The sequence below is a fragment of the Rhinatrema bivittatum genome, chromosome 5 (genome assembly GCF_901001135.1).
Source record: "Rhinatrema bivittatum chromosome 5, aRhiBiv1.1, whole genome shotgun sequence".
Classification (NCBI taxonomy): Eukaryota; Metazoa; Chordata; class Amphibia; order Gymnophiona; family Rhinatrematidae; genus Rhinatrema; species Rhinatrema bivittatum.
This window is the reverse complement of record NC_042619.1, coordinates 121,649,687-121,663,844: the sequence shown is the minus strand read 5'-3', so window position 1 is coordinate 121,663,844 and position 14,158 is coordinate 121,649,687. Positions and strand designations below refer to the sequence as shown.

Sequence of the window (14,158 nt, the reverse complement as noted above, 5' to 3'; positions counted from 1 at the left end):
ATCTGGAGAGTATTTGAAGCCTGGTGCGACACTCATGGCACCAATCCACATGCGACCACAATCCCTATTATTCTGGATTTCCTGCAGGAGGGGCTTCAGAAGGGTCTCTCCCTCAGCTCCATCAAGGTCCAGGTGGCGGCGCTGTCTTGCTACGGTCCCAGGAGGGATGGCAAGACCATTGCCACGCACCCAGATGTTTCCCGCTTCCTGAAAGGAGTCAAGCACATTTGTCCGCCACTGCAGTGGCCAGTGCCCCGGTGGAACCTCAACATAGTTTTGGATTTCCTTGCGGGACCCACCTTCAGATCCCTTTGGGGCCTGTCTCTCCGTTCACTAACTTTGAAGATGGTGTTCTTGCTGGCAGTGTGTTCCGCACGCCGCATCTCAGAGCTACAAGCGCTGTCCTGCCGTGATCCCGTTCTGCGAATCACTCCAGAGGCTATCCATCTTCGCACAGTTCCCTCTTTCTTACCTAAAGTTGTCTCACAATTTCACCTCAACCAAACCATATCTTTGCCAACCACGGCGGGTTTGAAGAAATCAGAAGAAGGGCGTTTGCTCCGCCATCTCGACATCGGCAGACTGCTGCCCAGATACCTGGAAAAGACAGAAGCAGTACGAAAGACGGACCATCTGTTCGTCCTTCACAGCGGGAAGAAGCAAGGGGAAGCAGCCTCTCGGCCTACCATAGCCCGTTGGATCAAAGAAGTTATCAGAGCGGCCTACGTAGAGGCCGGAAAGTCACCACCTCTGCAGGTCAAGGCTCATTCCACCAGAGCGCAGGCGGCCTCTTGGGCAGAATCTAGGATGCTGTCGCCTACAGAGATATGTAAGGCGGCGACATGGTCCTCCCTCCATACCTTTTCCAGATTTTACCGTCTGGATGTCCAGGCCAGGGAGGACACAGCATTTGCGAGGGCAGTCCTATGCGGTCCTCAGGCAGCCTCCCGCCCAGTTCGGGAGTAGCTTTTGTACATCCCACTTGTTCTGAGTCCATCTGCTACATGCTAGGAAATGTTGAGATTACTTACCTGATAATCTCCTTTTCCTTAGTGTATGCAGATGGACTCACCATCCCGCCCGGCTGCCAGTATACATGGATCTTTGCCACTTCCAGGTAAGACATGTCATTTCTTACACGAGAGCGTCCACTCTGCCAGGTGTCCACGCCTTCCGGTTGGAAGTGCTGGCGGTCTCCAGCTACTATCAATCGGACAGGGGAATCCTGTTTCACTAATTCATTGATCGGTCAGTACACATATATCCATAACAGCTTTTGCAAGGAAGATTACTGAGTTGCTTCACTTCCTGTGGGGGTATATGTACCCGTGCTGATGTCAGATCCGTCTCCAACTGCTAGCACGAGCACACTATACCCACTTGGTCTGAGTCCATCTGCATACACTAAGGAAAAGGAGATTATCAGGTAAGTAATCTCAACATTTATTGACATGAAATTTGTAATCCTAACACACATTTTAAATATTTTATTTTATTTTTTTGTATACTACTCTTGCTTTCATACCATTAGCTAACTGCATCAGGAGTTTAAAAAATGTTTAACCTGTTTGTTATAATGTGCACTGAGTTTCAGCGTACAGATTTAATGCGCACCTTATTACATCAAGCACTCAAACTGTCTTCAGCATGAAGTGAGTCCATGCTGGCAGTCAGTGCACTTGGAATATTTGTACTCCATTCTAGACTAATGCCTTTCCCACATATCTCACAGCCTGCTGTCCCCCTCTCATACCCCACACACAGAGGACATGGGGGCATGGAAGGAAATTTAGAACTCCCTTTGTTCCCCACCCTCCCTCTCTCAGTTTAACATGGAAAGGGGTCATAATGCAAGTCCCCCTCATTCCCTCACAGAGCTTACTACCACATTGAGACATGGCTTATCTTATAAAGCATCTCCAAAGTCAAGCCTTTGCATGCTTTTCCCACCTTCTATTTATCATATAATTTTGCAGGTAGTTTCTAGGAGCCTTTCTTCAAAAGAAATGCTTGAGTAATGCTGAGAGCGTAGTGTGGAAAGCGAGAAATTTTAGATAGCCACATTAATTATATAATTAATAACTGTTCATTATTATCGGTGACCCTCGAGAAACCACATAATTAGGCTTTTGCCGCATAATTCCCAATCCTCCACAGAATCAATAAACCTGAAGCTCCCCTGTTGCTACTACCCTTTACAGAATGCATGGGGTAACCTGTATGGAGCGGCATTTACTACCATAAGTAAATTTCTGGGCAGACTAAATGTTTCATTTGTTCTTTATCTGCCGTCATTACTATAGTACTATATTGTTCAGTTCTGATAGTGGATAGTACCTGCAAGATTCAGTGTGTCATGTCACAGTCTGAAACCACTAAGTTCCATGCTAACTGCCTCTCTAACAGCCAATCAGCAAAACCAGCACCAGGTCAGTGACTAGGGAACCAACAAGCTTAAAGAAACAAGTCCAGACAGACCCATTATTAGTATCTAATGGTGAAAATATAAAATTGCCTGTTCTCAATGTTACAATTGTTGCTCTTACGCTAATTCTAACTGAGAAGAATGTTTTCCATTTTGGAAAATTGCAGGTTTATTTTTTAAATTTTTTATTTATATAAATTTCTCACAGGACAAGCAGGATGGTAGTCCTGACATATGGGTGACATCACAGGATGGAGCCCAATCACGGAACACTTTTGTCAAAGTTTCTAGAACTTTGACTGGCCCCTACTGGGCATAACCAGCAAGGCACTAACTCTGCAGCCAGCAGGGGTCCCTCTTCAGTCTTCTTTTTTCCACGCAGCAGTTGCCACGCGGTTAAGGAGCTCTGCAAGTATTCCTGACAGGAATTTTCCTCACTGAATTATTTAAAGTTAAATTGCCTCACAGGGGTCCCTCCGTTAACTTTTTTCAGTCCGCGGTACTCCGGTAAGTTTTTACCCGTTTTCCTTCGATTACCGTTGAGTTTGGTCCTCGCGGCCTACTGGCCATCGACCATACTGCAGCTTGATTTTTTCTATGGCCATGGCGTCGGGGTTCCGTTGGTGTCCGGACTGTACTCGTACCATGTCCATTACAGACCCGAATAAAGTCTGTGTAATGTGTCTTGGACGAGAGCACGATGTCTTCACCTGCACCAAATGTGCCCTAATGACACCAAAAGGTCGCAAGGCCAGAATGGAGAAGATGGAACTTCTTTTCCATGCTCAAACCCCGACTCCGTCCATTGCATCGACGTCATCGGAACTAGCACCATCAACGTCGCGCCAGCATCGTCCACCGACCGGTGACCGCCCGGCGTCGATCACTTCCCGGCCTTCGACACCCTCTTCTCCCCCTCAGGACCAAGGGTATCGTAAGGAGAAACATCACCATCGGCACTGAAAGTCTCGGGCCATCGACCTCGCCATTGTCCGAGCTGCCGCCGAAGAAACCCCGTCCAGAAAAGGCATCGACCTTTTCGGCGACTGGGTCACCGAGGCAATCTTCACCCGACGGCGTCAGGAGCCACGACTCCTCCTCCAATGGTGGTCCCTCCGGCTATGCCTCTGCCTCCTTCTTCTGTTCCGGAGCCAGGGCTGCTTGCTCCAGGTCTCCGAGAAGAACTGGACCAGATGGTTCAGGAGGCCATCAACAAGGCAATGCATCGACTCCAGGTTCCCCTGGCACCGATATCGGTACCAATAGTGGAACCGAGCACCGACCCGATTCCAGCAGCATTGGCACCGCTGCTATCGAGGATGGAAGAGCTTATTGCAGCTTTTCCACCAGTGGATCCCGGGTCACCGATGACTCCGGTACCCTCCCCGTTGACTTTATCATCGGGAGGAGAAACACCATTCCGCATCCCTCCTTCGGGAGTACTGCCTCAGCCATCAAGATCGATATCAATGCCCCCATCAGCGCCATCAAGCCATCCACCGATGCCCTCGATGCCTGCGCCAGGACCTTCATTGCCTTCATCGGTGCCTCCAGTTATTCCTTCGATGCCTTTGGAGCCTAAACCGGGGCCTTCAGGTATCCAACTACCCCATCCCTCTACAGTCCCTAGAGACACAGGTGCGGATCCTTAAGATACCTGGAACGATGATTCTTCACCAGACACCGATGATTTACCTTTACCTACTGAAAGTAGAAAGCGTTCTCCTCCAGAGGACCTTTCTTTCATAAACTTTGCGAAGGACATGTCTGAATTGGTCCCCTTCCAGTTACTAATGGAACAGGATGACAGACATCAGATGATGCAGTTGCTTCAATTCCTGGATGCGCCCAAGGAAATCACTTCCATCCCCATCCATCAAGTTCTCAAAAAGAACTGGGAACATCCTGGCTCCATTGCACCAGTCCACAGAAAAACTGACTCTACCTACTTGGTACTGTCAACTCCAGGTTTTCAAAAGCCTCAATTGGATCACCAATCTGTGGTGGTTGAATCTGCGCAAAAGAAAGCAAAAAGGTCCAAAACTCATACTTCCTTTCCCCCTGGCAAGGAACAGAAGTTTTGGATACCATAGGTCTCCGAGACTTTCAAGGATCAATGCTGATCCTCCGAATTGCTGCTTACCATCTATATATGACCCAATATAATAGTCATTTTTAAGCAACTTCAAGACCTGACAACCTCCATGCGTCAATCACTTCCAGATAAGTTCCACACCCTACTTAATAAGGGTTTGGAGGCAGGCAAACATGAGATTAGATCATGTTACGATATCTTTGACACTGCAACCAGAGTGTCTGCAGCAGCTATTTCAGCAAGACGATGGGCTTGGCTTAAGTCTTCCGACCTTCGTCCAGAAGTGCAAGAGCGGTTGTCCGACCTCCCCTGCATTGGAGACAATCTTTTTGGCGAGCAGATTCAAAAGACAGTGGCTGAACTAAAGGACCATCATGAGACTCTCAGACAGCTCTCTCTGTTCCCTTTAGATTATCCTTCTAAACAGCCTTTCCGGAAGGACTCTAAAATGTCTTTTTATAGATCAAAGAAGTCCTACCCGCCAGCAGCTAGATGCCGCTCTGCGAGTCCATTCCTCAAATCACCGTCTCGTCAAACTCGGATCCAAAAGCCACAGACAGCCCCCCAACTGGGCCCTGCTTCTGGTTTTTGACTTTCACATAGAGAGCAGCAGCCAGGTTCCATTACCAGATGTCCCAGTGGGATGCCGCTTGTGCCATTTCAACAACATGTGGCAATCAATCACCTCGGACCACTGGGTCCTAACAATCATTGCTCAAGGCTATCATCTCAACTTTCTCTCCATCCCGCCGGATTCCCCACCTCTAATGACGTGGAGAACATCCGACCATTCATTGCTCCTGGAACAGGAGGCTTCCCTCCTACTCCAGTCCAGAGCAATAGAGCCAGTACCATCGCCTCAGCAAGGCCTCGGATTCTATTCCCGGTACTTTCTAATCCCCAAAAGATCGGGAGGCGTTCGTCCAATTCTGGATTTACGAGCCCTCAACAAGTACCTCCAGTGACAAAAGTTCAAGATGGTAACCTTGGGCTCCCTGCTTCCTCTTTTTCAAAGAGGAGACTGGCTCTGCTCTCTCGACCTTCAGGACGCATACACGCATATTGCGATAACTCCATCTCATCGCAAATTCCTGAGATTCCTCGTAGGCCACAAGCACTATCAATACCAAGTGCTTCCGTTCAGCCTAGCATCTGCACCGTGAGTGTTTACAAAATGCCTCATCGTAGTTGCCGCCTTCCTCAGGACTCAAGGTGTCCACGTCTACCCCTATCTGGACGACTGGTTAATCAGGGCTCTGACTCAGCAAGCTGCTTTGTCCTCCCTACATCTCACCTTACACACACTCACTTCACTCGGATTTCTCGTCAATTACGACAAATCCTCCATAGTCCCATCTCAAACCTTATCGTTCATTGGGGCAGACTTGGACACCTTACAGGCAAAGGCTTTCCTGCCTCGACAATGAGCCTTCACTCTCGTGTCTCTGGCACAAGAGCTGCAGTCTCAACACTCGACTGCGCATGGTTTTCTCATCCTTCCAGGACACACGGCATCCTCAGTTCAGGTCACACCAATGGCCCGTCTGGCCATGAGAGTCATGCAGTGGACTCTAAGGTTCCAATGGACACAGTCCCTTCGACCATTGTCCATGTCACCGACTCACTCCATCTGTCTCTCGCCTGGTGGACGAACCACATCAATCTTCTACAGGGCTTGCCCTTTCAGGCACCAAACCCTCAAATAACTAACCACCAATGCTTCCAACTTCGGGTGGGGAGCCCATGTGGCCAATCTCCAGACACAAGGTTCCTGGTCTCCAGAGGAAGCCAAATTCCAAATACATATCCTGGAGCTTCGAGCAATAAGATACGCTCTCAGAGTATTTCAGGATCGCCTGTCCAATCAAGTCATCCTGATCCAGAACCAGGTGGCCATGTGGTACATCAACAAGCAGGGAGGGACAGGATCCTTCCTTCTGTGTCAGGAAGCTGCACAGATATGGGCGGAGGCCCTCTCCCACTCATTGTACCTCAGGGCCACCTACTTGCCGGGAGTGGGCAACTTGTTGGTGGACAAGTTCAGTCGCAACTTTCAACCGCACGAGTGGTCTCTAAACCCCTTAGTGGCGAACTCCATCTTCCTACAATGGGGTTATAGCAAAGTAGACAATTTCTGCTCTCTCACTCGCAGCCAACATTATCCACCAAGAGACGCGTTCTCCTATCGTGGTCAACCGCTCTCCTATACGCATTCCCTTCACTTCCACTTCTCTCGAAGACTCTCATAAAGTTACGTCAGGATAAGGGAACCATGATCCTGATAGCACCCCACTGGCCCCGCCAAGTGTGGTTTCCAATCCTTCAGGATCTTTCCATTCGCAGGCACAGTCCTCTGGGAACAGACCCGCTTCTAATAACTCAAAACGACGGGTGCCTTCGCCACCCCAATCTTCATGCCCTGTCCTTGACAGCATGGATGTTGAAAGGTTAATCCTTCAGCTGCTTAACCTTTCTGATCCAATCTCCCGTGTCTTCATTGCTTCACGGAAGCCTTCCACGAGAAAATCGTATTCCTACAAATGGAACAGGTTCACGTCATGGTGCTCTTCTCAGGCCCTTGATCCTTTTACCTGTCCCATCCCGAAGTTTCTAGACTTTCTCACAGGACAAGCAGAATGGTAGTCCTCACATATGGGTGACATCATCAGGATGGAGCCCAATCACGGAAAACTTCTGTCAAAGTTTCCAGAACTTTGACTGGCCCCTACTGGGCATGCCCAGCATGGCACTAACCCTGCAGCCAGTAGGGGTCCCCCTTCAGTCATGACTGCCCTTCCACTGGTGATTCCCGGGTCTCCGATGGCTCCGGTGCGCTCCCAGATGACAGCTTCATCGGGAGGGGAAACACCGTTCCGCATTCCTCCTTCCTCCTTCAGGGGTATTGCCTCAGCCATCGATGCCATGTTGTCCCTCGCCACCAATTCATTCATCAGGGGTGATACGCACATCAGCGCTATCGATTTCTTCGATGCCGGCACCGATACCCCCCAGGGCGTCCACGGTGCCCCTGGTGATTCCTTCAATTTTCTCGGAGCCTCAGCCAGGCCCTTCGGGTATCCAACCCCCTTCTCGTCCTACAGGTCAGCCTGCTGATCCTTATGACACCTGGGGTGATGATACTTCCACAGACACCGATGACTTACCTTCACCTCCCTCTCGTACTGAATGTAGAAAGCGTTCTCCTCCAGAGGACCTCTCTTTCATTAATTTTGTGAAGGAAATGTCGGAATTGGTCCCTTTTCAGCTTCAGATGGAGCAAGATGATAGGCACCAGATGATGGAGCTTCTCCAGTTCCTGGATGCCCCTAAAGTGATCAGTTCTATTCCCATTCATCAAGTTCTTCTTGACCTCCTCAAAAAGAACTGGGAAAACCCTGGATCCATTGCCGCAGTACACAGAAAGGCTGACACTACCTATCTAGCACAGTCAGCCCCTGGCTTTCAAAAATCTCAGCTCGACCACCACTCAGTTGTGGTAGAATCGGCTCAAAAGAAAGCAGATAGGACGAAGCCTCACTCCTCTACCCCTCCTGTCAAGGAACACAAGTTCCTAGACAATATTGGTCGACGAGTGTTCCAAGGGGCCATGCTCATCTCCAGAATTGCTTCTTACCAGCTGTACATGACCCAATACAACAGGGTCATTTTCAAGCAAATACAGGACTTCTCTGAAACCCTGCCTGACCAATTCCAAGCACATCTTCAAATCCTTGTCAACAAGGGGTTTGAGGCAGGAAAGCATGAGATAAGAACAGCTTATGATATCTTTGAAACCTCCACTAGAGTGTCTGCAACTGCCATTTCGGCAAGACGCTGGGCCTGGCTCAAGTCTTCTGACCTTCGCCCAGAAGTACAAGACAGGCTTTCTGACCTGCCCTGTATAGGAATAACCTGTTCGGTGAGCAGATTCAGTAAATAGTGGCTGAATTAAAGGACCATCATGAGACCCTCAAACAGCTCTCATCGATACCTTCTGACTTCCCTTCTAGACAGCCCTTCAAGAAAGACTCTAAGAAGTCATTCTTTCGCCCAAGGAACTACTATCCTCCACCTCCAAGGTCCCGAGTTATGAGGCCTTATCAAAAATCTCAGCCTCGCCAGCCCCGGAAGCAAAAGCCACAAGCAGCTCCCCAGCCGGGGCCTGCTTCAGGTTTTTTACTTTCCCTTGGAGAGCAGCAGCCTGATTCCTCTGCTAGGCATACCAGTGGGAGGTCGATTGTGCCACTTTCACGGCATGTGGCAATCAATCACAACCGACCAATGGGTGCTAGCAATCATTGCTCAGGGTTACCACCTGAACTTTCTTGCTCTTCCACCGGAATCACCACCTCTACAAGCGTGGAGAGTAACCGACCACTCTGTCCTTCTGGAGCAGAAGGTTTCCCTTCTTCTCCAGTTAAGGGCAATAGAACCCGATCCTCTTTCGCAACAAGGTCTAGGGTTCTATTCCTGGTACTTTTTGATCCCCCAAAAATCCGGGGGGCTTCGTCCAATTCTGGACCTACGTGCCCTCAACAAGTACCTCCAGCGGGAAAAGTTAAAGATTGTAACCTTGGGTTCGCTTCTACCTCTTCTACAAAGAGGAGACTGGCTCTGCTCTCTGGACCTCCAGGACGCATACACCCACATTGCGATATCTCCAGCTCATCGCAAATACCTCCGGTTTTTAGTAGGCCCAAGGCACTATCAATACCGGGTGCTTCCATTCGGCCTAGCATCGGCACCACGAGTCTTTACCAAATGACTTGTAGTTGTCGCAGCCTTTCTCAGGAAAGAAGGTGTTCAAGTCTACCCCTATCTAGACGACTGGTTAATCAGGGCCCCAACCCAGCAAGCCGCTCGATCGTCCCTGGATTTGACCCTACACACTCTTAATTTCTCTAGGATTTCTCGTCAATTACGAGAAATCCTATTTAGTCCCATCTCAAACCTTGTCGTTCATTGAGGCAGACTTGGACACATTACAGGCAAAAGCCTTTCTACCTCAACAACGAGTGCAAACCCTCGTGTCCCTCGCTCACCAGTTGCAGTCTCAGTATACAACAACAGCTCGGCAATTCCTTGTCCTTCTCGGACACATGGCGTCCTCAGTCCATCTCACATCAATGGCCCGCCTGGCCATGAGAGTTATGCATTGGACTCTGAGGTCACAATGGATTCAAGCAACTCAGCCTCTGTCAACCATTGTCCACATCACCGACGCACTCCGTCTGTCTCTCGCCTGGTGGAAAGATCAGAACAATCTCCTCCAGGGACTGCCTTTTCACCTACCAGATCCACAACTCATTCTCACCACCGACGCTTCCAACCTCGGGTGGGGAGCTCATGTGAACGAGCTACAGACACAAGGATCTTGTCTCCAGAGGAAGCCAAACACCAGATAAATTTCCTGGAGCTTCGAGCAATGTGATATGCTCTCAGAACTTTTCAGGATTACCTTTGAAATCACATCATCCTGATTCAGAAGGACAACCAGGTGGCCATGTGGTACATCAACAAGCAGGGAGGCACAGGCTCCTTCCTTCTGTGTCAGGAAGCTGCGCAGATTTGGGCGGAAGCGCTCTCCCACTCGATGTACCTCAGGGCCACCTATTTGCCGGGATTGCACAATGTCTTGGCAGACAAACTGAGTCGTATCTTCCAACCGCACGAGTGGTCTCTCAATCCCTTGGTAGTGACCTCTCTCTTCCAGCAATGGGGTTATCCCCAAATAGACCTCTTTGCGTCCCCTCAGAACCACAAAGTGGACAATTACTGCTACCTCATTCGGAGCGAGCACTCTCAGCCCAGAGATGCATTCTCCCTCTCGTCGGCAGCCGGTCTGCTTTATGCATTCCCTCCACTTCCTCTTCTCTCGAAGACTCTCGTGAAGCTCGGTCAGGACAAGGGAACCATGATCCTGATAGCACCTCACTGGCCACGCCAAGTGTGGTTTCCCATACTCCAGGATCCCTCCATCCGCAGGCACATTCCCTTGGGAACGCACCCGCTTCTGATCACTCAGAACGATGGATGTCTACGCCATCCCAATCTTCAGGCCTTGTCCATGACTGCATGGATGTTGAAAGGTTAATCCTTCAACCACTTAACCTTTCAGATTCAGTTTCTCATGTCCTGATTGTTTCACGGAAGCCTTCCACAAGAAAGTCTTATTCCTATAAATGGAAAAGGTATACATCATGGTGTTCTTCGCAATTCCTTGATCCCTTTTCCTGTCTAATCCCAAGATTTTTGGACTATCTCTGGCATTTATCGGAATCAGGTCTAAAGACCTCTTCCATCAGAATGCATGTCAGTGCGGTAGCCGCCTTCCATAAAGATGTCGGGGATGTCTCTATATCGGTACAACTCCTCGTAACATGTTTTCTTAAAGGCTTGCTTCATATCAAGCCACCTTTACATCCTCCGGCCCCTTCTTGGGACCTTAATCTGGTTCTCGGGCGGCTCATGAAACCACTGTTCGAACCTCTTCACTCCCGTGACTTAAAATATCTCACATGGAAAGTGATTTTCCTTTTGGCTATCATTTCAGCTCGCAGGGTTAGTGAGTTACAGGCCCTAGTTACCTATCCGCCTTACACTAAACTTCTGCAGGACCGGGCGGTACTCCGCACGCACCCTAAGTTTTTACCTAAGGTAGTTTCGGAGTTTCACATTAATCAATCCATCATACTACATATCTTCTTTCCCAGGCCCCACTCCAACCCAGGGGAACAGGCTATGCATACCCTTGACTGTAAACGGGCTCTAGCTTTCTATCTAGACCGTACACTTGCCAACAGGAAGAGCACTCAGTTATTCGTCTCTTTCCATCCTAACAAATTAGGGCAACCTGTGGGTAAGCAGACTCTCTCCTCCTGGTTGGCGGACTGCATATCTTTTTGCTATCAGCAAGCAGGCATTCCTTTCCAAGACCATGTTAAAGCACACTCTTTGAGGGCCATGGGGACTTCAGTAGCACACCTACGATCGGTGCCGCTTCCTGACATTTGCAGTGCTGCCACCTGGAGCTCTCTCCATACTTTCGCAGCCCACTATTGCTTCGACAAAGCCGGAAGACAGCATTCCATCTTCGGCCAATCTGTCCTGCGTAACCTATTTCCAATGTGACGTACCAACACCCTTCCGCCTGCCCGGTGGGGATCAGGATGCCCTCTACCAAATTCCACCCCAGTTGTTGTGCCTGTTGCACGCCGTTGGGTACATTTGGTGCATGTTCGGACATCCTCAGCTCGGTACTCACCCATATGTGAGGACTACCATCCTGCTTGTCCTGTGAGAAAGCAAGTGTTGCTTACCTGTAACAGGTGTTCTCACAGGACAGCAGGATGTTAGTCCTCAGGAAACTGCCCGCCGCCCCGCGGTGTTGGGTTCCTAACGTTTTGTTGTTTTATTTTTTCGGCACTGCCTGTAGCTATCAAATAAGACTGAAGGGGGACCCCTGCTGGCTGCAGGGTTAGTGCCATGCTGGGCATGCCCAGTAGGGGCCAGTCAAAGTTCTGGAAACTTTGACAGAAGTTTTCTGTGATTGGGCTCCATCCTGATGATGTCACCCATATGTGAGGACTAACATCCTGCTGTCCTGTGAGAACACCTGTTACAGGTAAGCAACATTTGCTATTTTTATGTGGAGAATTTTTACCCCATTTCCCTTCATAATTTATTTATCTGCTTTATTTATATATAAATGTATTTTTATAGAGAGTATTATTTCCCATAATAGCTGATCAGTTCATTATCTTCTTATTTATATATTTAACACTTATAACTTAATTCAGGCTAAACACTGTGGTTCCTGTGAGGCCAATCAACACAGTTACACAGAACCTCTAGTCAAGGAATGTAACATTGCAAGCTGATGACTGGGTTGGGGAAAGAAAGTGTTTTCAGTGGAGCTTGAGCTGCTGACTGCCACAAGCATCTCCCAAACATGTGCACGGACTAAGCAGCAAGGGCGGGGTCAAGAGTTGTCACCCCTATTCATCTCCCCTTAAGGCCACCCTTGCAGAAAGGTCTAGGATAGATTCCACCAGATGAAATTAAATAAAAGTTGTGCCTGATTCGGTTTATATGTTCCTTCAATCAACAGGATCCCAACTGAATTTTTATAGTTGAGCATTTACATACATAACAGCTACCATTGTGACAAATGGTTCATATCTGGGAAATATATTGGTTTCGCTCAGAGTCTCTGGGGGTTTGCATAAATTGTAGTGTCTCCTGTGAAACACTTGAAACATCAAGGTTGTCCCTGCTTATGGCTCCAGCTCCTCCTCTTCAAGTAGCTTGCAGGCAACAGAAGGAGAATAGCTGGAGAAGGGAGCAGAGCAATTGTTTTCTGCTTATCTCTGTCTTCCTCACTCCTTCCCCCACCTCCTCTCCACAGGCAGTATGTGAGGAGAAACAGAAGGGGGAAGGGCTGGAACAGACACAATAGCTTGCAGCTATTTGTAATCCCAGGACTCTGTACTCAGCAGAGGGCAAAGTGGGGGAGGAAAGACACCCCGTAGAGCACATCAGCAAGTTTGTGGGTGATTTATGGAAACTGGGAGGAGAGTGCTGGGATTAAGAAAAGACAAAAAGGGAGTGTCAGGACCATGCCTAGAGTATGGGGATAGGAGGAGAGAATGTGTGTGAGCAAGTGTGTATAAATCACTGGGAGCAGGGAGAGAGAAAGTTATATTCTCCCCCCCCCCACCACACACACACTCACTCCATTTTGGTAATCATTGCCAAATCGGTGTGATCACAACCCAAAAATTTACAGGTATGCAAATTGTCTGGCAACTATTTTGCGGTGCCCAGACTGCATTAAAGTTTCCAAAGAAAAGTTGCACTGTTGCTAAATCATTACGGTTGGGTATAATGAGGCACAGAAAGATCTAGTGATTTGCCCAGAAACATACATAGGACTATTTTCACAAGATTTTACCCATGTAACATCAAGGGCTAAAAAACTGTTCTCCCCCTCTGCCAATAAAAGCACAGTTTCACAACACAGGTACATTTCTTGTGCTACAACAAAACTGTCGCCGGTAAGGCGTTACATTAAACAATAGACAGAGTATTAAACAGATAACGTGCGGTGTTACATTAAACAATCAACATATTATTGAACAAAAGAACGTAAATCAATAAATATTAAAATAAATGTGAAAGATATATAAAATAAAATAGACAGTAAAAATTTGTCAATGTATATCGAGAATGTCGGTATATAAAAACTCTAAATAAATAAATAAATAAATAAATAAATAAATACAAAGGGACAGGTATGAAAAGAGGGGATTGCTGGCAGCCTGCACATAGGAATTTCATTTTTAAATCTCTGTGCATCATTTACTACATGGACTTTGTACCTGCTACAAAGCAAGTGCAAAGTCTCTGGATACTAAAGTACCTGCAACACTGACCCCACATTTTAATAGGGAAGCTCCATGGGGTGTCAAAATTGCCTCGAATACATGATAGTAGGGTCTTATGCGTGTGTCCCTGAAGGACTTATGAATTGTAGTTAAATGATCTAGCAAGTCTAACCATCTACATATGCTGCTATGTGATATTTCCATTTTGCTTATCAGGAGACATTTTTATTGTTATCCATGTATTTAATGACA

General features: G+C 48.1%; 1 protein-coding gene across 1 annotated transcript in view; it reads left to right on the top strand.

Moving 5' to 3' along the window:
* FNDC3A (fibronectin type III domain containing 3A) overlaps window positions 1-14,158 on the top strand; it is a 1,040,529-nt gene that overhangs the window by 622,709 nt on the left and 403,662 nt on the right.